Below are 16,981 nucleotides of genomic sequence, written 5' to 3' on the forward strand. Positions count from 1 at the left end.
ATGGAACTTTCTTTTAACCTAATAATTTGCCTAATTGCAGGTTCTTCTTGTTGCCAAGTTCTCAACTGATCAACTGACCAAGTATCCAACCGGTTACGTGCAACATCACAACTATTATCACCATTGTCATCAACAGAATTGTGGGACCCTGACTCCGCCGAGTTGAACCATTGGTCGGTTCTCACAGGAGCAACCTTAGCGGCCGAAGACAATAATATGCTGCCCATTTGCTTCGGTGCACCTGTTCGACCACCAAAATCCACACAATCCCCCAAATGACAATCAGGACAATCTTCACGTTTACAATAACTGGGAGGCCTTCTTGACAAACTATCAGCATTGCAATGAAATTTCCCTGGCCTATGTTGAATGGAAAAATCATAAGTCTCCAAAACTGAAAGCCATCTAGCCAAAATTCCTTCTGGATTCTTAAAGTTCTTCAACCACACAAGGGAAGCATGACCCTTCTAACCGTGAAATGTCTACCCCAAAGGAAATGTCTATACAGGCGAATGAAAGTAACTACTGCCAACAACTCCTTATAAGTGGTGCAATATCTGACTTGGGATTTATTCAAAGTCCTACTAGCATAAGCAATGACCTTCTCCTCGCAATTTTGTACTTGAGATAGAACAGCACCTAATCCTGTCAAACTAGCATCTGTATCTAAGATGAACTCTGAGGTACTATCAGGATAAGTTGACACAGGAGCTGAACAAAGGAGTTCCTTAAGTTTTTCAAATGATTTCTGACAATCAGAAGTCCAACAAAATTTCTTCCCTTTTCTTGTCAAATATGCTAAAGGGGCTGCAAAGGTGGAAAACTCAGGAATAAACCTCCTATAATATCCTGCTAACCCTAAGAAGCTTCTAACCTCTGTGACATTACTAGGTACAGGCCATTTCTTAACTTTGTCAATTTTACTAGGATCACACTGAATTCCTTTTTCAGACAACACATGACCTACAAATGACACTTCTCTCTGAAAAAGTTCACACTTTGAGGGTTTCAAGGTCAAATTTGTTGACCTGAGTCTATCGAACACTAGCTTAAGATTCTTCACAGCTTGGTCAAAACTACTTCCAAACACAATGATGTCATCTAAATAACATAAACATTTCTCCCATCTGAGATCTCTAAGAACTAACTCAATTAACCTCTCATAACAACTAGGGGCATTGCACATGCCAAAGGGCATTACTTTAAACTGGAATAAGCCCATATGAGTTGAGAAAGCTGTTTTAGGTTTATCCTTATCTGACATTTCCATCTGCCAATACCCAGAAACTAAATCTAGTGTACTGAACCAAAAAGCTCCAGCCAAAGAATCAAGTGACTCATCTATGCGGGGCAATGGATACGCGTCTTTCTTAGTAACTGAGTTAAGTTGCCTATAGTCTACGCAAAGTCTCCAAGAACCATCTCTCTTAGCAATTAACAACAAGGGAGCTGACCAAGGACTATCACTAGGTTCTATAACATCATTATCAAGCATCTTTGAAATCTCCTTCTCTACAATTTCTCTCTGAGCATAAGGTAGCCTACGAGGTGGGATTTTAATAGGCTTAGAATCACCAGTATCTATACTATGTTTCACAAAATTTGTTCTCCCAAATCTACCATCAGGTCCAACAAAGATATCCTGATACTGTATCAGTAATTCTAACAACTGAGATTTCTCTTTTCCAGATAACCTCTTACAAGACCTATTGAACAATGATTGCAAATGTTCAGGGAGTTCTGAAGAAACTAGGTCACTCATAGACTTATCAGACTCTACAATGTCAACTTGCTGTACAGAAGCCACTGTTGTGTGTTTATTGATCCCAGCAGCCTTGTCTGAAATATTTACAACAGAAAATAAAATCTACAATGTCAACTTGCTGTACAGAGGAATAACTATGTTCTTTGCTACCTTGACTCTATCACAAATAGGAGTTGTCTCCCTCTCTAACTGAATATGCTGACCACCTATCAACATGAGACACCTAGAAACTTGAATTGTCACATCATTGTTCTCCAAGAAATCCATCCCAAGGATTCGACAAAAGTCTCCTAACTCGGTAACAATAAACTCATGACAAAACAAATTATCTGCTATTCTAAACTCTAAATCAACTTTTCCTAACACTTTCATAGCACTACCATCTGCTGTGGTTAATGACAAAACACAAGGTTTCAAAGGGGGTCTATTCTCAAAAGTCATAAAAACATACTTGTCTATCAAACAAGCCTGAGAACCAGTGTCGACTAAAAACGTATTTACATGTTCTCCTACAGTACAGCCTACACTTAAACAGGACTTTTGTAACACACTAACTCTTAGCTTCTGAGTAGCCCTATTGTCAACAGAATTTTGGGTCACACTGTGGGCTTCGAATGCAACCCTGGGAAGTTTTCCTTATCCCTGACTGATGGTGTGTGAGAAGGGGGTGTCTTATCTTTCTCTACCCTATCCCTAGTGTTTTGTGTATGACAGTATCTGGCTGTGTGTCCTAATTGATGGCATTTGTAACACTCTATGACTTTCCCTGTTTGTTTTCTACCTCCCCGATAACTATTGGCCAATTTGTTGACACATTTCTCAAGAGTTTGAACTAAGATTGATAATTCATCAGGGGTCTTAACAGGTGTAGTTTCATTATCTGTCCTAACACTATTAACACTTGGCTTAATGATGGAGAGTTGCGGCCCCTTAACTGCCTCAAATTCTGTCGCTAGTGAAATGGCACTCTCTAAAGTCTTAGGATGGTGTAAAATGACATGGGATCTAATTTCAGAATTCCCTATTCCACTCATAAACTGCTCTGAAATAACAATCTCCCTATCAGAATAAGCCATATCTGGAAAAGCTAAGTTTCCTAACCTCCTAAGAGCAAAACCATAATCTGATGGACTTTCATTCTGTTTTCTAAGACGTGATCTAAAATCTACTCTATGTGCAACAACTAGACCTACTAGATAAGATGGATGTTAAGTTGTCATAATCTTTTCTTTGTTCTTGAGATAGGTCACCTATAATTTTCTGTGCCTCCCCCCTTAATGACATAACTAATTGCTGGGACTTCTCTTCATGACACCAATTATTCCAATTAGACACTTGCTCAAAATGAACTAAGTAATCCTGCCATGCTACATTTCTACCATCAAACTTGTCTGGTTCTTTTTCTCTACGTTTAGGCCTACCAAGATTTACAGGGGTACTGGGCAGTGTAGACATATTTGTCTGTGACCTACTGAGATTCTCACTTCTGTCTCTCTGTGTAAAGTTTATTTGTGCAGGTGAGGTACTCAAACTCTCTGTTGCTCTCACTCTATCTAAGGGAGTCATTGTCTCTCTTTCAACTTTATTCTGACTGGCTTGCCTGTCCCTATCATTACCTTCAGCAAATGACACACGACGTTTGCGTCGAAGAGTTTTCTCAATCTCATGCTTACATTTCTCATAGTCTGTAGTGAGGTCCTGCAACAGTTGTTCTACATCTGAAACCTGTAAACTCATGCTAGTATCTAGTTCATTCTCATGCATATCAATCTCACTCACAGGAGAGGACAACGAGGGCTGTTTGACTCTTGACATCAGCTTAGGTCTAGCACCTTGACTTGAACTTAACATATCAACTCTAGGGGTTGATGTAGCTCTTCCTACTCTATCAGAACTTGAATTTAGCGAAGCCATGGTTTCTATTCAGAAATCCTGGTCACGGCACCAAAAATTATGTAACAGGAAGTAGAACTCTTTAATAGATAAATCAACAAAGTTAATAGCCAACTTGGCTTAAAGGAGTAAACTATCTCCAGTTATCAAAGATCAACCCAGGTAAGGGGATTTCTGAACTATGATCAACGCTAAATGAAAACACAGTTGTAAGTTTTATCAATTTAATAAAGTGAGAATTAACCGTTGTAAATGATAACAAATAATAAATAATGATCAAAATTCAACAAACAGAAAAGTCTTTGAAAATTGCACAGGATTAATAGGGCTTTATCAAAAATGTAATTTAATCTGGTAGGGGATTCAGAATAATCTCAATGAATAATCTCAATAAATAAATAAATAATTGAAAAATGTTATAGAAAATGGGAGGAATGTGGAAAAACTATGAAACATAATTTATGTCCCTACTGGGCTTCCATACTTATGAGAGTTGTCAAAAATCCTATAAAATGAATGAATTAGAAAAGTGTAAAGGGAATGAGCTACATCACCCAATATGACTACTATCAACACTCTAGAGTTGAACTGAAAATATCAATGCTAATTCTAGGTTCTAAAAATAACTGACCCAGAAAATAAACAACACCCAAAAATAAATAATAAATAGTGGTTCTAGAAATTAAACCTGTTATCTACATATCCCTAGACCAGGCAGGACTTGGAAAGGGAAACTTAATTTACTTTAAATAACCCACATCCTAACCTATCATATAACTTTCACTGCATGAAAATTTGGCTTTACAAAACAAGTAAAGATAATGTAAATTTAATATTTACAATGCCTTTAATTGGCTTTTCTGAAAAAAGTCAAAGTTGGAAAAGGTAACCTTTACATTAACTTTACATGCACTTAAATATGATGTAATGTCCCACATTGTCTTGACTTTACAAAAAAGTAAAGTTAATATTTACAAACATTAAACACAGTATTTGGGGTACATTAAATCTGATAATTACAAATATTAAATTTAATTAAATAACATCTTTAATAGCCACAAAAGTTAATTACTGTTTTCCATTCTTTCGAATAAAGCTTGTGCATATGATAAATAAGCTTTTCCTTCCAAATTGAAACTGCAAAAGAAGTCTGGACATCATACTTAATATACAAAGTAACAACAGATTGACTTTAACTTTGTTTATTACTATACCAAACATTTTTATACAAACATATAATCAAAAACATCAAATTTCTTGACAGTATCTGTTGTTCATAGTCTATCCTGCAAATATAATCCCATACACATAAGGCCATTCCAAGTTTTTTTTCTGTTTAGCGTCCACCCATCTTTCAAAAACTTACCTACCTATTCGCAATAAAAACACACAAACCAAAAAATAAAACAAAGACTTTATAGTCGTAAAAATGACGTCATTCAAAAGATTTCATTTGATAGTTCTAGTTTCCTCGTTGAAAGATCTATTCTTCAGCAAAACCGAGGTATTAAATGCTTAAAATATTCCTAATATGGCATATTGTAGACAAATATTGATAGAAATTGACAGAATTCAAACATTTTGACTAGAATAACCGATTTCAGGACTCCTGATTCTGTTTGTTTTTTTCTGATACGGGGTGTCAAAAACCAAGGCGCACGCGGACGCTAAACATAGAAAAAACTTGGAATGGCCTAAATAAGTATCCAGGACAGAGTACATTTCACCAAAATCCTTTTCAAACACGTCATTTTGTTTTATAAAGAACCAACTGTTCATCCTTGAATTTAAAGATTTGAATTGACATGAAACTGTGCTCCACTTTCTTGTTACTCGACATGCGTTTCTGTGGAAATCAACAACTGTCCAAATATATATTTTGTCACATATATATTCCTTTTCAGAGTCCAAAACTTTTATTCTCATGCAGGCAGTCTTCTATTGTTTTCCTTAAAAAAAGAAAAAATATATATATTTTCAGTGACATGAATATGAATAATTTCAGAGGCATCTGTGTTATAAATTCAAATAAACTGTGATATCAGTATTCACAGTATCATGACTAATGAAAATTGAAACAAGATGCAACCATATTAATACGTGTAGATAAAAATTTCATACACTGTACACGACATTTAACCTCAAAAAGAAAATATTTTGAACCATTAATGTCAGCCTTTATTTTTACCAAAAAGACAATGTTAATCTTATTAAAGAAGACATATACAAACAGATGAACATGTTGCTATCAACTTATTTTATGATATAAATGGACTGGGCCACTAGCCCTTATCTTACCCCTAAGATTAAAATTTAATAACTCTGTAATTTCTTTGTTTATCATTACCTAATTTTTCTTTTGAAAGGATTATTTACAAAATATACTAATGTAGGAGTAAGGCCAAATAAAAAATATGTGTGGTTCCGGTTACCCGACCTTTCCTATTTTATACCCCCGACCCTAAACTTTTTTTTGGCAATTTTCGTATTTTTTCCAGAATTTCCCCCGATTTCCATCAATGGCTCCAGTTTAAGTTTTAGTTTAAGCAATGAGGGCCTCCTTGAAAAACATATTGCAAGTGTTTAATAGTGTTAAATCCAAAGCAAGCTAGCATGTAGGTGTCCCCTACCAATATTGACTAGTATATTATCACACCACATCTAAATGCCATTTGCAAAGCAGTGATAGGTATTATTTAGAAAAAATTAAGAAAATCATTTTGTTAAAAAATAAAAAAAAAAATCCCTACCTACCTACCTAATTTTTTTGGAAGTGTAACCGGAACCACACATATTTTTTTGTTTGGCCTAATATAAGATTTCTCGTGACCTTCTGTAGCTAAGATACTTTCGCAGAATTGGAAAATGTTTGTCTTACTTGCAAGATAATTTCTGAAAAAGTACTGGAATCAGTATCTATGGATAATTAATGAACACATATAATTAACTCCATTTTCCTTCTTAGTCATCAGGTAACAAAAAGACCAATAGTTGCTGCTTATAGAGCTATAGTATGATATTCAAGTTATGGTTTAGGATATATGTACCTTTCTCCCAGTAGCATGTTGCTGCTCATGAATTATTTCCTGATCTTGGAATTGTAAAAGTTGACAGGTCCCTCATTTTGAAGATAACATGCTAAAATGGAATTTATACTTTGATAAACATTTCATACATCTGGATAAATATAGTCAATGTTTTCATAAATACTTTTGAGTTTGAAGCATAACAAAGAATTATTTTAAAAATACACAATGCAATCGCAGTTAATAGTTATGAATTGCCAAACACCTTTACGTTTGTTTTCTTCACAGTTAAAGAATACTTTAGGTCTAAGCAACACTTACCATCTATAAAATTTAACTCTTGAACTCTTCTCAAGTGTTTCTTCTGCATGAAAGATATGTCAATAAGCTGTTAACTCTCTCACAGTAAGCAAAGTAGCTGGAATCTGGAAAAAGTAATAACACATTTTGAAAACAGAAATGTATAATTATACTGACTCCCGAACAAGTCTAATCCGAGATTCCTCTGACTCTAACCCCTGTTTTTATATCTTGACATGTGCAGGGAGAGTCAGAGCGGAGGCCATATTGAAAAGTGGGAATTCAGCGACACCAGCTGGTGTCGCGACTCTGCCTACCTTTTACAACTTTATTTCGTGGAGCTAACTTCTGAAACGCGAGAACTCAGTAAAGGGATGATTCTTCTACAACTTAATCATCACTAATACGCTGCTATCGCCATTTAAACGTCCCTATCACCGACAAATGAAGCATCACTTGAATTAGGTCGCCTCCTCGTCATTCAATTTCTTTGCGCATGACGTCAGCACACAAATACACAAACAAACTATCACATGAACAAATCATGTGTGGTGATGCTGCCAATTTTTTCCTCATATGAGCATAGAGGCCACTTTCAACGGTTGTTTTCCTTATCAGTAAATAAATGTGACATCATTCTGTTGTTTTCTGTGCCTTTTCACCACACCCTCATGTTTTTGCGAAAACTCCACACGTGTTTTGACCACGTGTTAGTTTGAAACCGATTGGAATTTTGTGTATTTGTGTGCTGACGTCATGCGCAAAGAAATTGAATGACGAGGAGGCGACCTAATTCAAGTGATGCTTCACTTGTCGGTGATAGGGTCGTTTAAACGGCGATATCATCGTATTAGTGATGATTAAGTTGTAGAAGAATCATCCCTTTACTGAGTTCTCGCGTCTCGGAAGTTAGCTCCGCGAAATAAAGTTGTAAAAGGTAGGCAGAGTCGCGACACCAGCTGGTGTCGCTGAATTCCCACTTTTCAATATGGCCTCCGCTCTGACTCTCCCCTGCACATTTCAAAATATAAAAGCAAGGGTTAGAGTCAGAGGAATCTCGATTTAGAACAAGTCAAGCAATTGATAATGTAAATAATTGTTTAAGTAACATTTTTATGATACTATTTATTGATTTTTTTAAAACTAATACGTACAAGTACCATCAAAAAAAACATTGGGATCCCTTGGTCTGGTAAATCATACATTGTTGTCATCCATGGCTTTCTTCAAGAACCTGCATAATTGATTTCACTTTACCTGTTTTTGAAAAATGGACATGGTTTAGAATACAAAATAATATCTATAAAATATAACCTAACTTGTCCTCTATTAAGAACATTGCCCCTTCCCTGGCTTCTAAATTTTTTTCTAGCACTAATGTAAACAGCTAAACATTCTTAACTGTGACCTTGAATTGTTTTTCTTGGTCTTGTTTAATCCATGATCATTTACAGAAAAAAAAAATGGAACATTATCCCCAATTTATCAAGTTACTTATCTAAAACAGATATTCAGAGTAGTTTTTCCTTACTTTCATAAGTTTCAATGTTTCACAATGTATGCTGAAAACAGATTGAAAACGTAAACAAACCTGCAGTGCATGCCAGCCCGGGAGTTCGAGCAGTTTTCCAAGCAATAACCTCCTTAAATCTTCTGGTAGATGAAAAGGTATCAATTCAACTGATCACTGGTTGCATATTTTCGTCAAAAATACCAGAAAATACTGATGAGACCCGCTCAACTAGATTTGAAATGATTGGCTATTCATTCGAATACACAGTGCCATATTTGGGTTACTGTTTAAAGTAGATCGATGAAGAGGATTACACAATACTGAGGTGGAAAACATCTGTATATATGATAAAATATATTTCAGTATTTTAAAGTAAAGGTTGTCAAATGAACGGGACATATTACTGATATTACCTCTTATAAACAAAACCAGTAAGCGTATGACTTATTCAGGGCATTTGCAATGTATGGGAACCAGTCTACAAGGCAACAAAATTCCGCCAAGAATAAACAAAGAGATTGCGGGATGTTGTTTACGTGTGTCACTCGACACTGACTGCAAGGTAATGAAAATGTGCTTATTTGTTGTGTATAACTGTTTCTGTCTTTCAAGATATTGAACAGCAGTCGTTTAACATTTAGACGAAACATCTAGGGGAGGGGAGAAGAAGAGGGGTCACCTCTTAATTTGTTGCATCTACTATATAGTGGTGGTATCAGTGTCAGGATATAATAAATTAAAATGGAAAATTTTGTTATAGATTTAGGACAGCTAAATAACGTGGCGACTATTTAATGTTTGATGCACGGGGGGGGGGGGGGGGGGGGGGGTTAAAAATATATTAACCTCAAAAATGTTTAAACTGTTGAAAGATATAATCTCATCTCAACTGAAAAAATGATTAATAATCTTTCCTTGTCTGATGCCATTATTCCCTTTACCTTGCTGAAATAAGAGTTTCTGAGTCAGTTTACTTTCTCCTTTTGTAGTGGCGATGAGGGGGGGGGGGGTAGTCAAACTTTGTTCAGTTAACAGGTCAAGCACAATCTCTTGATTAAGCTATATAGCTTGAAATAGCTATATAGCTTTATTAAGCTATTCAAAATAGCTTGATAAAGCTATTTATATGCAGGTTTTCACAAAAATGTTATATGTACAAAATAGACAAAAAGTCGCAAGTATTTGACTATTCATATATGTAATATGGGTTATCAAATCAACAACCCAAATCAAAGATAGTTCTAACATTACAGCATTTGAATACTTTCAAGCAAAAGATGAATTTCCATTGTCTGGGTAACTGTACACTACCTTGTGTGCGGTGAGGCATGGATAAGTAAGATTGCTTCTCATTGTAATGAATTACACTGCATGAAAATTTGGCTTTACAAAACAAGTAAAGATAATGTAAATTTATTATTTACAATGCCTTTAATTGGCTTTTCTGAAAAAAGTCAAAGTTGGAAAAGGTAACCTTTACATTAACTTTACATGCACTTAAATATGATGTAATGTCCCACATTGTCTTGACTTTACAAAAAAGTAAAGTTAATATTTACAAACATTAAACACAGTATTTGGGGTACATTAAATCTGATAATTACAAATATTAAATTTAATTAAATAACATCTTTAATAGCCACAAAAGTTTATTACTGTTTTCCATTCTTTTGAATAAAGCTTGTGCATATGATAAAAAAGCTTTTCCTTCCAAATTGAAACTGCAGAAGAGTCTGGACATAATACTTAATATACAAAGTAACAACAGATTGACTTTAACTTTGTTTATTACTATACCAAACATTTTTATACAAACATATAATCAAAAACATCAAATTTCTTGACAGTATCTGTTGTTCATAGTCTATCCTGCAAATATAATCCCATACACATAAATAATATAAGTATCCAGGACAGAGTACATTTCACCAAAATCCTTTTCAAACATGTCATTTTGTTTTAATAAGAACCAATTGTTCATCCTTGAATTTAAAGATTTGAATGGACATGAAACTGTGCTCCACTTTCTTGTTACTCGACATGCATTTTTGTGGAAATCAACAACTGTCCAAATATATATTTTGTCACATATATATTCCTTTTCAGAGTCCAGAACTTTTATTCTCATGCAGGCAGTCTTCTATTGTTTTCCTTAAAAGAAGAAGAAAAAAATATATTTTCAGTAACATGAATATGAATATTTTCATAGGCATCTGTGTTATAAATTCACATAAACTGTGATATCAGTATTCACAGTATCATGACTAATGAAAATTGAAACAAGATCCAACCATATTAATACATGTAGATAAAAATTTCATACATGATATTTAACCTCAAAAAGAAAATATTTTGAACCATTAATGTCAGCCTTTATTTTTACCAAAAAGACAATGTTAATCTTATTAAAAAAGACAGAAACAAACAGATGAACATGTTGCTATTAACTTATTTTATGATAATATATAATAAATGGACTGGGCCACTAGCCCTTATCTTACCCCTAAGATTAAAATTTAATAACTCTGTAATTTCTTTGTTTATCATTACCTAATTTTTCTTTTGAAAGGATTATTTACAAAATATACTAATGTAGGAGTAATATAAGATTTCTCGTGACCTTCTGTAGCTAAGATACTTTCGCAGAATTGGAAAATGTTTGTCTTACTTGCAAGATAATTTGTGAAAAATTACTGGCATCAGTATCTATGGATAATTACTGAACACATATAATTAACTCCATTTTCCTTCTTAGTCATCAGGTAGCAAAAAGACCAAAAGTTGCTGCTTATAGAGCTATAGTATGATATTCAAGTTATGGTTTAGGATATATGTACCTTTCTCCCAGTAGCATGTTGCTGCTCATGAATTATTTCCTGACCTTGGAATTGTAAAAGTTGACAAGTCCCTCATTTTGAAGATAACATGCTAAAATGGAATTTAACTTTGATAAACATTTCATACATCTGGATAAATATAGTCAATGTTTTCATAAATACTTTTGAGTTTGAAGCATACCAAAGAATGATTTTAAAAATACACAATGCAATCACAGTTAATAGTTATGAATTGCCGAACACCCTTATGTTTGTTTTCTTCACAATTAAAGAATACTTTAGGTCTAAGCAACACTTACCATCTATAAAATTTAACTCTTGAACTCTTCTCAAGTGTTTCTTCTTCATGAAAGATATGTCAATAAGGTGTTAACTCTCTCACAGTAAGCTGAGTAGCTGGAGCCTGGAAAAAGTAATAACACATTTTTTGAAAACAGAAATGTATAATTATACTGACTCACGAACAAGTCAAGCAATTGATAATGTAAATAATTGTTTAAGTAACATTTTCATGATACTATTTATTGATTTTTTTAAACTAATACGTACAAGTATACCGTCAAAAAAACATTGGTATCCCTTGGTCTGGTAATTCATACATTGTTGTCATCCATGACTTTCTTCAAGAACCTGCATAATTGATTTCACTGTACCTGTTTTTGAAAAATGGACATGGTTTAGAATACAAAATAATATCTATAAAATATAACCTAACTTGTCCTCTATTAAGAACATTGCCCCTACCCTGGCTTCTACATTTTTTTTCTAGCACTAATGTAAACAGCTAAACATTCTGAAACTGTGACCTAAAATTGTTTTTCTTGGTCTTGATTAATCCATGATCATTTACAGAAAAAAATGGAACATTATCCCCAATTTATCAAGTTACTTATCTAAAACACATATTCAGAGTAGTTTTTCCTTACTTTCATCAGTTTCAATGTTTCACAATGTATGCTGAAAACAGATGGAAAACGTAAACAAACCTGCAGTGCATGCCAGCCCGGGAGCTCGAGCAGTTTTCCAAGCAATAACCTCCTTAAATATTCTGGTAGATGAAAAGGTTCAATTCAACTGATCACTGGTTGCATATTTTCGTCAAAAATACCAGAAAATACCGATGAGACCCGCTCAACTAGATTTGAAATGATTGGCTATTCATTCGAATACACAGTGCCATATTTGGGTTACCGGTGTGACTAAAATGGGTAGTAAAACCCGGGCCGGGCCGTGAATTTTGGAACTGAAAACCGGGTTTTTGCTAATAACTGAAAAAATACTTAATTATTTGTCATGAAACTTACAGATATAATTAAATACATTCATTTATTTTCTCCATTTGTTGATTTATTTTATTTTTTTTTTTTTGGGTGGGGGGAGTTAGGTTACTTTTTTTTTTTTAATAAATTCTATATTATTCTCTGCACCCGGTTATCTGATGGCAATTTTTTCGGAATGTTCCAGTTTGTCCCGGGCAAACGCGTCCGGTTTTGGACTGTCCCGGGTATCAAAACTCGGCGTTTATTTTAATTATCGACATTAATTTTTGCAATTGTCGTAATATTTAAGTTCTTAAAGTTAATAAACAATGATAAAACACAAAGACATCCAATTTTGAGTTTAATTAGCTTTAAAGCACCAAAATGAATAAACCGGGCTTACTACCCAATTTAGTCACCGAGAAAATGACAATCGTTAATAATAATTGAACAATATAATATTTGGTGTTAAAACTCTCAGCGAAGACACATTTTGTTGTATTAAATTACGTCTGTAAGTTACGTGCTGAAGAATTAAGTATTTTTTCAGTAATTAGCGAAAACCCGGTTTTCAGTTTCAAAATTCCCGGCCCGGCCCGGGTTTTACTACCCATGATTGGCTATTCATTCGAATACACAGTGCCATATTTGGGTTACTGTTAAAAGTAGATCGTTCGTTTTGAATTCGAGAAGACTTGGATGAAGAGGATTACACAATACTGAGGTGGAAAACATCTGTATATATGATAAAATATATTTCAGTATTTTAAAGTAAAGGTTGTCAAATGAACGGGACATATTACTGATATTACCTCTTATAAACAAAAATAATAAGCGTATGACTTATTCAGGGCGTTTGCAATGTATGGGAACCAGTCTACAAGGCAACAAAATTCCGCCAAGAATAAACAAAGAGATTGCGGGATGTTATTTACGTGTGTCACTCGACACTGACTGCAAGGTAATGAAAATGTGCTTATTTGTTGTGTATAACTGTTTCTGTCTTTGAAGATTTTGAACAACGTCGTTTAACATTTAGACGAAACATCTAGGGGAGGGAGGGAAGAAGAGGGGTCACTTCTTAATTTGTTGCATCTACTATATAGTGGTGGTATCAATGTCAGGATATAATAAATTAAAATGGAAAAAAAAGCATAATAAAAATTTTGTTATAGATTTCGGACAGCTAAATAATGGGGCGACTATTTTTTGTTTGATGCGGGGGGGGGGGGGGGGCTTGGGTTGGGTTAAAAATATATTAACTTCAAAAATGTTTAAACGATATAATCTCATCTCAACTTAAAAAATGGTTAATAATCTTTCCTTGTCTGATGCCATTATTCCCTTTACCTCACTGAAATAAGAGTTTCTGAGTCAGTTTATTTTTTCCTTTTGTAGTGGCGATGGTATCGGGTGGTTACGTTCAGATTCCGTGTTCGACCCGCGTGGTTACGACCCAAGTGGGTTCGACCTACTCTAGATCTCATGTCAATACCTGAGTACAGGGGTACACACTGTGCGGTAAACAAATGGATATTCGGTAGCTGTATATTGCATGGCTTCAGAAATGTACGTGTCAATAGGTCGTTGTTTCCTTATGTGTAGTCAACATGCAGTCAGATGGCTTCCTTACATTTTTTTTCTACTATCGCGGAGCATGGATGTTATTAATTTGATTTAGTAATGAATTATATTTGAACAGTTTTCCATAAAAATTAATCAAATACTTCTTCAAATGTACCGTGATCACATTTGCACTATCTAAACAATGTACGTTGCTCTAAATTAAATTACACACGATAATTAACACTATTTAAATGATTAAAATATACTTAGTCGATATAAAAAAATGTAGACGAAAAAATAAAATGTAAAACTTTTGAAAGTGTTAACTAATTTCGTTCTGAAGCAAATAATTGTTAATTAATTGCTTTGGAACGAAACCACTCGGGTCGAACATGGATTCGTGTCGAAACCACGCGGGTCGAACAAGTAATCGGAACGTAACCACCCGCATTCGTGGCGATTGGGGGGGGGGGGTCAAACTTTGTTCATTTAAGATAATCGTAAATAATCTGTCCCTGATTATTAAGGAAATAAAATATTCTGTTCATCACTGACTGGAAAATAATTAATCAGACTTAGCTGTCAAAAAAATTACCTTTTCATAATTTTAAATTTATCTTTTGTAGAAACCGAGTGGAGAGCTAATGCATGGTGCTAAGTATGGAAAGGTCTCTTGTGGTTTGGTTGTGCCAGAGACATATGTACATTATTTCCATGTTGGGTAATGTCCTTAAGAATGGAATTTTTTTTCAAATACAAGGGACATGACTTTTTCATACATTATCACTGTACAGAGATCAAAATATTTTTAAACATTGTGAGATACTCACTACATTTTTCCATCTTCAGAAAAGTATTTAAATTATTTTCTCACATTTTTTAAAGAGACCAGTATGGTGAAGAGATTTTTTAAAATTTTAATTTTGAATTTGGATATTATACAGGTCAGAAGTCTTGGTACACTTTGGGTGAGTGGCAGTTGGGAAGATGGATGACCTTCAGATAATTTGAGATGAAGAAGTTCTTTTAAATGATTGAAAGTGATCATCATAGAATCAACTCCATTATGAAGATAAATTATGAGCAAGTCAGGTGAGGAAATGACTTCAATGTGTTATCAAATTGTGTAAATGAATCTTCATTATTAAGATCTTTTACATTTTATTTTTATATTTGAACTTGTTTTTCTATTATTCTAAACTTCCAAAAATAAAATTAAAGTAGTTAAAGCATGCTACAAACATTTAAAGTATCTTGGCAAGTTTTCAAGGTTATTGCAGAAGTGCTTTAATTTCAAAAGATAACTAATTAATGCAAACCTGAAAAAGAGATGGATGTTATTCTCTATAATTTCGAAGATTATGTTTATTATTAGCACTCCTTTTGTCCAACACCTGAGAGATCTGAGTACCCAGCCTACTGTTGAATTAATTGGTGACCAAGAAAAGATGACAGAGAGGGGAATCAAAAGTGGATGCCATCTTGATCAAGAATATATACACTGACTAGAAAATATCTGAAAATATATAGATGAACATTCAAGCATTTATAATAATGAAAGTTATTCAGCAAGAGAGTTTTTGCACAAGTTTAATTTTCAGTAAAATTGTGTATATTGTGCACTGAGGAACTTAGTATGTAACTCATTATGATTATCCATTTCTTTAGAGGATTTATTCAGAGTATATTTAAACAATCATTATCTTCTAGAAAAGAGCACACAAAACTTTTCTCTCTGTGCGAAGCATGACACATATGCATACACTCCAACATTTACCACAACCACAGTTATATATTTTCCAAGGCGTGTGAAGTTGAGCACATACATGAAAATGTGTGAAGCTGGACACATATGCAAACACACAAGCATCTATCACAACCAATTACATATTTTCCAAGGCGTGTGAAGTCGAGCACATACATGAAAATGTGTGAAGCTGGACACATATGCAAACGCATGAGCATCTATCACAACCAATTACATATTTTCCAAGGCGTGTGAAATCAAGCACGTACATGAAAATGTGTGAAGCTGGACACATATGCAAACACACAAGCATCTATCACAACCAATTACATATTTTCCAAGGCGTGTGAAGTCAAGCACATACATGAAAATGTGTGAAGCTGGACACATATGCAAACACACAAGCATCTATCACAACCAATTACATATTTTCCAAGGCGTGTGAAGTCGAGCACATACATGAAAATGTGTGAAGCTGGACACATATGCAAACACTCAAGCATCTATCACAACCAATTACATATTTTCCAAGACGTGTGAAGTCGAGCACATACATGAAAATGTGTGAAGCTGGACACATATGCAAACACACAAGCATCTATCACAACCAATTACATATTTTCCAAGGCGTGTGAAGTCGAGCACATACATGAAAATGTGTGAAGCTGGACACATATGCAAACACACAAGCATCTATCACAACCAATTACATATTTTCCAAGGCGTGTGAAGTCGAGCACATACATGAAAATGTGTGAAGCTGGACACATATGCAAACATACAACATCTTCCACAACACCAGTTACATATTTTCCAAGGCGTGTGAAGTCGAGCACATACATGAAAATGTGTGAAGCTGGACACATATGCAAACACTCAAGCATCTATCACAACCAATTACATATTTTCCAAGGCGTGTGAAGATGAACACGTATGCAAACATAATCTCCTACCACAGACACAATACACGTAACATTTAGTCCAAAGTATAAAGTAAAGCTCAAACAGGCTCACTGCGTGAAGCTGGACACATGCATTTGTGCATCTTGCAAAACTACATCTGAACCTATATTGT

General features: G+C 34.4%; 2 long non-coding RNA genes across 2 annotated transcripts; one reads left to right on the top strand and one right to left on the bottom strand.

Moving 5' to 3' along the window:
* Positions 1 to 10,534: 10,534 nt before the first annotated feature.
* Positions 10,535 to 12,379, bottom strand: LOC133198604 (uncharacterized). The gene is made up of 5 exons (XR_009722511.1): positions 12,321 to 12,379; positions 11,884 to 11,987; positions 11,634 to 11,737; positions 11,335 to 11,425; positions 10,535 to 10,648 (listed from the first exon to the last, which is right to left on the bottom strand). It is a non-coding gene; the product is annotated as an uncharacterized LOC133198604 (long non-coding RNA).
* Positions 12,380 to 14,793: 2,414 nt separating this feature from the next.
* LOC133198605 (uncharacterized) lies at positions 14,794 to 15,832 on the top strand. Its single transcript, XR_009722512.1, has 3 exons — positions 14,794 to 14,880; positions 15,104 to 15,251; positions 15,535 to 15,832. It is a non-coding gene; the product is annotated as an uncharacterized LOC133198605 (long non-coding RNA).
* The last annotated feature ends 1,149 nt before the right edge of the window (positions 15,833 to 16,981 follow it).

Source organism: Saccostrea echinata, unplaced genomic scaffold, assembly GCF_033153115.1.
Source record: "Saccostrea echinata isolate AGI-Se365-2 ecotype Australia unplaced genomic scaffold, CSIRO_AGI_Sech_v1 ptg000033l, whole genome shotgun sequence".
NCBI classification, from domain to species: domain Eukaryota; kingdom Metazoa; phylum Mollusca; class Bivalvia; order Ostreida; family Ostreidae; genus Saccostrea; species Saccostrea echinata.